The 10,281-nt window shown below is 44.2% G+C and overlaps 1 protein-coding gene across 1 annotated transcript in view; it reads right to left on the bottom strand.

Moving 5' to 3' along the window:
- Window positions 1-9,510, bottom strand: part of SRGAP3 (SLIT-ROBO Rho GTPase activating protein 3) — a 269,776-nt gene extending 260,266 nt beyond the window's left edge. Inside the window, exon 1 of the mRNA XM_043551354.1 lies at window positions 9,446-9,510. The gene's annotated coding sequence lies outside the window, so the exon portion shown is untranslated. The remainder of the gene's footprint in view (window positions 1-9,445) is intronic.
- Window positions 9,511-10,281: the final 771 nt, after the last annotated feature.

Here is a 10,281-nt window from a genome sequence, read left to right on the forward strand (position 1 = left end):
CATTAGGATTTCACAGCGAGATTGCTAATTCGAATTAGCTATCAGAGTATAATACCCACACGTTTTTATCAGTGAAGATATAGCCCAAGCGACTAGCATTCGTTAAATCGGGCAGTCATCACAAAACATTGGCTTTTAAGACAAAAAGCCAGATCCTCAATGGGTGTCAATTAGCTTCTTTGACTGTAGCTATACTAATTGACGCCAGCTGAGGATCTGGCCCAAGGTGTGCCTGAAAACAGTGGGCCCAATTCTCATTGCCTTGTCACTTGTGAAGTTGCTCACACTAGGATAAAGAGGGTGTAAAATGCTATCCAGTGATAATGGCAGCATTTCTACACCCACTTTGCACTAGTGTAAATGGCAACACAAGCTGTAGGACAACAAGGAATCAGGTCCAATGCCACTGGGTTGAGAAGGCGACATTTTGTGAGGGTTGCATGACAATGCGCACACAGGAAAATGGTGAACTGACAGCCTTGGAGGCTGATGTCCTTGGTCTACTGAGCAAGACCAGCATAGGCAGCAGCAGTGCAAACTTCCACACGCTGCTTTCCTGATGTGCCTTATTAATTAATATTATCAGGATAGTTCCTAGCAGCACCAACTGAGATCCGGGCCCCCTTGTGATACACACTCTACCAACACACAGTGAGAGACAGTCCCTGTCAGGAAGAAATGACAAACAAAGCAGGCCAGACAGACACAAAATGGAAGTGGATACAGAAGCCCAGGGAGGTGAAGTGACTTGCTTGAGGTCATACAGCAGATCAGTGGCAGAATCAGGAATAGAACCCAGAACTTCAGATTCCCAGTCCAGAGTCACATGCCACCCTGAGTCGCTTAAATTGGCTTGGAGGTGAGTATCAGTTTGTTACAGAATTAAGCTAAATCAATATAAGGCAGTCTTAAACCCAGTGCCCACACACAAGGGTTGCACAGATTTAACTAGCTCGACGTAGAAATTCATTTAGTTAAAACCAGTGCATTTTCTGTATACAGACTGAGAGTAGAGCTCTGTAGATAACAGACCGTGTGATTCATTAGCAATTTTAAAAACTAAAAAAAAAAAAAAAAAAAAAATGTAAGTTTTGGATTGAACTGAAAACAAAAATTGTCGGTGATTCGAGAAAGATTTCAGTTCAGGTCGAATGAAGCATTTTGATTTTGACCAATGTTTTTGGATTTTTTAAAAATAAAATTAAACAAAATTTCAAAACAAAACATTGTTTCAAACCAAAATGCTTTAATTTTTTTTTATTGGGGGTGGGGGGGGGGTTCCTACCTGAACAGTTAAACAAATTTGCGAAATGTTTCAGTGCTGCTGAATCTGCACTATACATCAAAAGAGTTTCAGTTGAAAAAAATCCCCCAATCTCTATTTAGACATAGCTCCACTGAAGTCATGCAAGTTGCAGCAATGTGCAATCATTATTAGTGAGAGATGATTCAGGCGTCAGGCCTGGTCTATACTTAAAAATTAGATCAGCCTAGCTCAGGGATCTCAAACTCATACCACCATGAGGGACACATGAGGACTAGTACATTGGCCCGAGGGCCGCATCACTGACACCTTTTCATACAAAGATACAAAAGCCCCCGCCTCTGCCCCCGGCCCCGCCCGCACTCCGTCCTTTCCATGAGGCCCCGCCCCCATTCCAACCCCTTCTCCAAAGTCCCCGCCCCAACTCTGCCCCTTTCCTGCCCCTATTCCAACCCCTTCCCCAAATCCCCATGCTGGCCCTGCCTCTTCTCCGCCTCCTCCCTTGAGTGTGCCACGTCCCCGCTCCTCCCCTCTCCCTCCTGGAAAGTGCTAAGCGCCACCAAATAGCTGTTTGGCAGTGGGAAGTGCTGGGAGGTAGGCAGAGGAGCAGGGACGTGGCACGCTCTGGGGGGGTGAGGTGGGGGTGGAGGTGGGGGGTGAAGGGAGCTATGGCAGGGTGCAGGAAATAACTCAGCGGGCCACGTGATTGAGACCCCTGACCTAGCTACTTGCTCAGAGGTGTGAAAAATTTTGTGCTGTGTCACTGTGGCATAGACATTGGCTTAGTCTCTACAGAAAACCCCAAGATAGATCGTACTGAACTGTGCACCGAATACTAGGGCCCTCTGTAGTGTGTGCTTAGGCAAAACGTCCAGTAATATAAACACGTTTTACACATTACACTCTGAGCTTCCAAGGAAGTTAAAAAGGCTGAGATCGTTACACTACATTGCCATTTGCTCACAATATCATATGGTATGTGTCATAAATATAAAGGGAAGGGTAACCACCTTTCTGTATACAGTGCTATAAAATCCCTCCCGGCCAGAGGCAACATCCTGTTACCTGTAAAGAGTTAAGAAGCTCAGCTAACCTGGCCGGCACCTGACCCAAAGGACCAATAAGGGGACAAGATACTTTCAGATCTTGCAGGGGGGGAAGGTTTTTTTGTTGTGCTCTTTTTTTAGGTGTTATTCTCTATTGGGACTGAGAGAGGCCAGACAGAAATCCATCTTCTCCAACCCATCCTAATCCAAGTCTCCAATATTGCAACCAGTATAGGTAAGCCAGGCAAGGAGGATTAGTTTATCTTTTGTTTTATGTGAATTTTCCCTGTGTTAAGAGGGAGGTTTATTCCTGTTTTCTCTAACTTTAAGGTTTTGCCCAGAGGGGGATCCTCTGTGTTTTGAATCTAAATACACTGTAAAGTATTTTCCATCCTGATTTTACAGAGATGATTTTTACCTCTCTCTTTTTTTTTTTAAATAAAATCCTTCTTTTAAGAACCTGACTGATTTTTCTATTGTTCCAAGATCCAGGGGTTTGGGTCTTTGATAATTTTGTAACCAATTGGTTAGGATACTATTCTCAAGCCTCCCCAGGAAAAGGGGTGTGCGGCTTGGGGGGGATATTTTTGGGGGGAAGACGTCTCCAAGTGGTCTCTTTCCTGTTCTTTGTTTAAAACGCTTGTTGGAGGCAGCATACTGTTCAAGGACAAGGCAAAGTTTGTACCTTGGGGAAGTTTTTAACCTAAGCTGATAAGAATAAGCTTAGGGGGTCTTTCATGCTGGTCCCCACATCTGTACCCTAGAGTTCAGAGTGGGGAAGGAACCCTGGCAGTATGGGACAATTTATATCCCACCTTTGCAAATGCTGCAGCTGGGGGTTTGACAAGGTATCCAAGCAACAGCCAGCACCTTCTCTTTGTTTTTATTTTAAAACCACAAGATTTTACAACTTCAAATGAAGAGGAAATGGCTGTGACACCCGGCTGCTAGGACAAACTAGCCATTTAAACTCTGTATTTATTTTGGCACCCAGAGCAAAGAATGCGTTCCCTGACAGGCCTGCCAGAGACAGGTCTACAATAGTGAAATAACTCATGCTTGGTTATCTTTCATCCCAAAGTGTTTGCAGACCACAGAAATATTGGGCTAGACTCCACCCGGCCTCTGAGTGAGCGGTTGCCCGCTATATCCATCTAACTGAGCAGGGTGACTAGTCATTTGCAAAGGACAGTACATGCTGCAGCCTCTGAAGAGGAGGGACAGTGGCCACGCTCCCCCTAAGCGCAAACACTCGCCCGATACGTCTCCACTGCAGCTGGGAGCAGGCCTCTCAGCCAGGTAGACAGATGTGCATTAGCTCTGCTGGAGCTAGAGCTCTAAAAACAGAAATGTGGACTTTGTGGTGGCTCAGGCTAGCCACCCAAGCACAGACCTCACTATAATTTTCCTCTCTCGCCAAAGCCTTTATAGTTAAACACTTGGCATTAAAAAAATATCTTTGCATTATGGGGGGAGGGATATGAAAAATAGTACCAAGGAATCTTTGTGAAAATAGTCTCGATCCTTTCTGAAATAATTTTCATATCAAATGGAACAGAAACAGGTGGCATGGTGTGGTGCCCTCCATAAGATTTACTGGTGGCACTCTGCCTGCATCATGTCTCACTTTTGGTTTCACCCTTGGAATGTAATGCGAGTGTCCCAAACCTCACACTGCTAAAAGCTTTATACCACAGCATCACATGCTCTGTACAGGTGAATTTCAGCCAGAGGTTCAAGGCCCTCCACATAACGTAAGCCTTGTGTTGTAGGCTGGAGTGGCGTGAGGAACCCACAGAATTGCCACGCAGTCAGGAAGGAGAGGGCGGGGGATTCGATGGGACAGCGGGGGGCAGTCAGGGGCAGGGGTTCCGGGGGCGGTCAGGAGACTGGGAGAAGGGGTGGTTGGATGGGATGGAGTCCCGGGGGGCAGTCAGGAAGGAGGGGGGTTGGATGGGGTGGCAGGGGGCAGTCGGGGTGGAGGTTCCGGGGGCTGTCAGGGGGCGAGAAGTGGGGGGGGATCGGCTAGGATGCAGGGGCCGGGCCACGACTGACTGTTTAGGGAGACACAGCCTCCCCTAACTGGCCCTCCCTACAATTTCAGAAACCCGATATGGCCCCCAGGCCAATATGTTTGCCCACCCCTGGTCTATGGGATCCTCAAGTGATGTGGAGAGGGCTATGGCCATACACGAAGGCTGATGTAGTGGCTCACGAAGGGGGTAAATGCAGTCCTGGGTCTTGGCTGTGGGTACACCTATTAGCTGCATTGAGTCTGACTGTTCCTTGTGTGGGTGAAATGAATTTCACTCACTAGAGACAGTCAAACTCAGCAAAGTCTGAGGCCCTGAAAACTTCCCTAATTGATCTATTTGTAATTCAAACCCTTCCCCAGCCTTGCCTCCAAAGATGATTTTTAATTTAATATTTTTCTCTCCAAAGGGAAGAAAGCCATAGAACATAAGCACAATGGGTCAGGTCTTCAACTAGTGTAAACGAGAGAGCTTTGATGAAGTCAATACATCCATTCACATCAGCTGAGCATCTGGCCCAATATTCTTCCCAGACTTCCATGTTCTTCTAGGAAGTCCTGCTTTGCTCTCACTGCAAAGAAAGCCGCTCACTTCACCAAAAATATTTCTATGCACGTACTGGTTGCTGCAATTAGCTTGCCAGTCAGGAACTGGTCGGCTAGAACTAAAGGCAAGGCTTGCTTTTTAATATATCTAAAAAGGTAATAAATATTGCAGAGTATGGGGTTTTGTTTTGGTACATAAGGCATCCATGTAGGCTTTCAATATTGTTGGCAGCATTTTCAGGAGCCTTCTGTAACTGCTTTTCCCATGTTTCTTGGGCTGTGCAGCCATGACTTCCCACTCACCTTATACCTGTCATGATTCACAATACGAATGTGTAACAGGCTGCCAGCGTTTGCATGGAACACCCCATCCTATGCACAGATGTTCATCCTGCTGGGAAAGGGTTAGGTGGATTTTCTTGACTCCTGAGGTAGCTGGCCTGTTTCCCCCACCCAATTAAAAGGGAAGTGGGAGTAGCTTTCTGGAGAAGGTGTAGGGTTCCTCCCTTAGGGCTGCTCACACCCTCTGAGGAGAAGGCTTGAGATGCATTTTGTTATTTTATTGTTAATTTTTTGTTAATAGAGCCAAATCCCAGGTGAAGGATGCCTTTAGACACTACAGGGTGGACAGCATTTGAGAACAGGTTGGAAGAGGCACCTGCTCAGGTGAATGTTATGCATTTTAACAAACACAGTCCTGATGTTGAAAAACCTCAGCCATATGAAACTACAAAGACTACTCAAGTCACACCTTTCATTTCACAACACTAGTAGACCTCTGGTCACCTCTGGCTTCTCTAGGGCTTTGAGTTTGACAATATCCTGACTGAGGGCAGCAGTACAGTTCTGTTCAGTACAAGACACCACCTTGTTACTGTAGTATGAGTCTCTCTCAGTACTGCATTAAGTGACATGACTAACATCTGTCGTGTGGGGTTGATTTCCTCTCATCTGCATGTGGAGAACTGTGTGTGGAGTGCAGTGTTTTGGTAGGATTGGTGGTGTTTTCAATATACATGCTACTATGTTGCTAGGATTCGCAGCAACAGAGGGCTGAGAGTTTAGATATCTAGCCCTAAAACAGCTTGGGACAAGGGGGTGAGGGAGAGGAGGAAACAGTTACAACCCATCAGCTTAACGGCAGCTTAAAGGAAGGATAATGAGCAAATAATTAAGCAATCAATTTGCAGACACTTAGAAGATAATGAGGTGATAAGTACAGTCAGCATGGATTTGTCAAGAACAAGTTGTGTCATACTAACCTAATAGCTTTCTTTGACAGGGTAACAAGTCTTGTGGATAGGGGGAAGGGATAGATGTGGCGTATCTTGAGTTTAGTAAGACTTTTGATACCTTCTTGCATGACCTTCTCATAAACAAACTAGGGAAATACAACCTAGATGGAGCTACTATAAGGTGGGTGCATAACTGGTTGGAAAACTGTTCCCAGAGAGTAGTTATCAGTGATTCAGTCAAGCTGGAAGAGCATACTGAGTGATTAGAGGGGGAAATGTTTTTTTATTTCCTACAGCTTGTTTAACTCATGAATTTGACAGCATTTCGCAATAGTTAATTTCATTGTTTTCCTTGTAAGTCAGTTTCCCCTGCTTTTGTAAATTTATTGTACAGTAACAGGAGACAGACACAAGCATTAAAAAAAAAAGAGAGAGAGATCTAGAGATAAAATGTGATTGTAAATGTCTTTGGCAAAGAGACTCAAGAGCAGATGGGGAACTTGGAACCACTTTTGGTTTCTAAAACTAACTAGATTTCACGTTGAATGTGTTCCTTTAATTTCCAATATTGCCCCCTGATAACCCTCAGCTCCAAACTATATTAGGAGGACAGATTATGCACATTTTACTGGGACAACAGTACTAGAACTGATAAGCTCTCACTGCCCTTTTTAGTCCTGCTTCTAGAAGCAGAGTCCCTGCAATAGATCTCCTGCCACTGGGAGAAAAACTAGAACTGACCTTGCATCATTTCTGCTTTCCACCCACATCGGTCATTCAAATGCTGGAAAGTCAGGGAAGGTGATTTAGTGTTCAGAGGAAAGTGATGCTCCATTCTAGGATTTGTCTCAGATTTTACTTTTTCAGGTTCGTCATGTTGGATGCAGCTGGAGCTTGTGCTATAGTCAGGTATGAAATCTCATATTTTGGATTTTTTTATGGCTAAAAACCCACCTTGTTTTGGTTCATGATCATTAGTTGTACAACAATCCCACCTCAAAACAGTCAGGAGAAAAGCCCATTGGGAACAGGCAATGGGTTGCAGTTCACAGAGTAGCGGAGTAAAAGAAGTATGATGAATGTGCCAAATGGGAAGGCTCCCAAGCAAGCTGACCACAGAAGAGATCCAAGAATTAGTGGAAGAATATTTCCCAAGCACTGGAAAAGTAAAGTAGTCTGCAGCTACAAGGCACAAAGCAAATAGAGTGACTCTTCCGATTGCTAAATGAATGAAGTATAAATCTGAGGAGGTCGTGCAACATTAATATTGAACGCAGCTGGTGAAAAAAGCAAAGCAGGGCTGGTCCATTGTTAAGGGAGATGCTTGTGGCTGCCATTAAATCTTCAGGAAGAAAGCCACAGAGCCCAGGAAAGAAGATAGGGCACTGAAGGAAAACAGGAATAAAAGGATGACTTTGGTAGAAATGAATAGTCTTCTGGGCTGAAAGATCCGTACAGAGCATTCTGAGAGCAGAAGCTGGAGAAACCAGGTACACTCCCTTTCCTTAATTTTGTGGGAGAAAAAGGTGAGAGCTAACTTATAGGCCCATTAAGCTGAGGCTCAAGCACTCACAAATTTATGACATCATTTGTTTTTTTTTAATCTGTACAAGTGAAGTTCCTGGAATAGGCTCTAGCTCTTTTTCATCCTTGGGGAAGGGGTTCTCTAAGAACCCATATGTGACATTACCCAGGGTACAGTCTGGACCATTGAACAGCTGTGTCCCCTTAATTTTGTAGCCTGGGGTGCCTTTTACACTGCTTTGTTGTCAGAACATCGACTCCTTTCCTGTTCACACAGCCTTTAGCATGCAAATTCATTCCCAGCTAAAGACATGAGCACTCTGACCACTCACTCATAAATTACATACAGGCCGACACCTGCAAATTCTTAGTCTCAGCTTTCTTCCCCTAAAAATGTGCATCTGTGTAACAGGGTTCACTCATCACTGTGGTGCCTCCTGTTGGCTGTCTTGGGAATTAGCTCAGCGCCCTCTTCAGGTGGTGTCTGACCACCATCACTCCTGCTCTAGAACCCATGTCTTTCGAAGGACCGTGGTGTCCTCTTCAGCAACACAGCCCTCTGGCCGTGCCATGCTCCTCCCTTCCAGGGGACTTGCAGTCCACTGTTCACAGACATTTCCCTTAGTGGCAACTGCAGTGAATTGTCTGGCCACTTCCTCGTGGCCCCAGCATCCTCTTTACCATTGCCTCAGCCTGAAAACCCCAGCAGGCAGCCAGGAGCTGTCTCTTGCTCCCCCGGTCCCAGCTAGCACCACTGCCCTGTCCAGGGTGCTGGCAGTTCTCTCAGCCCTCCAGAGACACAATCCTTCCTCCCTGGAATCCCAGCAGAGAACTGCCCTCCTCTGGCCTGCAGCTCCTTTTATATATGGGCGTGCTTGGCCCTGATTGGCTGCTCCCTTCAGCCCTTCTCTGATTGGCTGCCTCCTGCACAGCATCCCTAGGGCTCTATTAACCCCTTAGAGCCCAATGTGGGGCAGGAGCCCCCTCACAGTCTGGTACTGCTCAGTACCCTTCTGAACAGTACAAGCACATAGGAAGTCCATCATTTCATCAAAGGAAAATGATAATGCACCAGCCTTGTTATCCCAAATGGAGTTTCCACATGCCCTCCAATTCAAACACACTGGGTAAGAAAGATAAAAGTCTATCTTTCTGTAGTTAATAAACTTAAGTGATTACAACTGATGATGCATAAAAGTCAGGACTGGTTACAAAAGAAAATAAAAGGGTAAAATACAAGCTAATACCTAACTTAACAAGCTAAATGAACTTAACAGCAAAAAGTTTTGTCTTAGCACACATTGCAGTAAATTTCACAGGCTGGGTCTCCTTTCAGCCTGTGACCCTTCCCCCTTTGATCAGTGTCCTTCAGGTTTCATTGATGTCATGAGCAGAAACATGGGAGGAGGAGAAAGGCCAGTTGGACGCCACTGTCTCTCATTCTTATACCACTCTCCACTCTTTGAGATTACCCCCAGCTGGGGTATATGCGCAAATAGTCTCTTGTGGACATGAGGATTGTACCATCCCTGTGATGAAATGTAAATGTCTCATTCACACCTTCCCTTTGCTGGAGAATAGCTGCTTAAGTAAGAGATAGCCCACTTGACTTTACCAAGACAATAATGTTCGGCAGATTATGCGCTTTCAAATGATATCTCACAAGGCATACTTTGTATAAAATTTCTGATAGTCTTTGAAAAGTGGTTAACATAATGGTATAGACCATGACACCAAACAACCATGGGACATACTTGTTTTAACTCTGTTTGGTAACATTTAATGTCAAACCACTTACCTTGTATGAGTAAAATCTTTCTCCAGATTCCTCTCACGACTTGTTTGTCATTTCCCCCCCTATTTTCTTTCCTGAAAAGTGGATAAATAAAACCTTTTGTTACCATCACAGAGTGACATGATTATATGAACACTTCTTCCAAGTGCTCAAAATGAGAAGTTATTACTATGCTTTTAAGCATATGGAGCATGGTGGGATATCTGAATCAGATATACAGCCTGCCCGTCGGAACAGTTTCACCTGGAAAAGAGCTGCTGAACAGGAAAAGAGGTAGTCACAGTTGGTTTTAGGTAGTGAAAATATGGTTTCTCCTATTAGTGTTTGTTAAATTTTGACTTGCCTGGGCTTTATCTCTATGGACAGTTTTAAAATTGTTTTCCCGTCTAGGTTATTATTTTTTTTAATTACAAAAATACAATTAAATCAAATGTTGAAAGAGAACTACAAAATGGGAATATACAGTTTGTTAATTCTAGACATTTCATGAGTGCACCATTAAGTACTGCATCAATGAGTGGAAAACAAGATCAATAAAATTATAACCAAAAAAATCAAATATAATTCTTGCTTTTTTTTTAAAAAAAAGAAGGCTATATTGTCAGATTTCTTTCCTTCTAGTGAATTCATTCAATACTTGCACTAATGATAATTAATGCTTTGTGTTTCTGTAGCACCTTCCATCCAAGGATCTCAAGTTGCTTTACAAATATTAATTCTTTAATCTTCACAAAATCCTTGGGTATTAAAACAAAAGAGCAATTTTGTTCCCTGTATGGCTTTGATACTGTTTAATAGCTTAGAGGGAAACTGTTCATCTATGAGATACAGGATCATTC

This window comes from Chelonia mydas, chromosome 7 (assembly GCF_015237465.2).
Source record: "Chelonia mydas isolate rCheMyd1 chromosome 7, rCheMyd1.pri.v2, whole genome shotgun sequence".
NCBI lineage: Eukaryota > Metazoa > Chordata > Testudines > Cheloniidae > Chelonia > Chelonia mydas.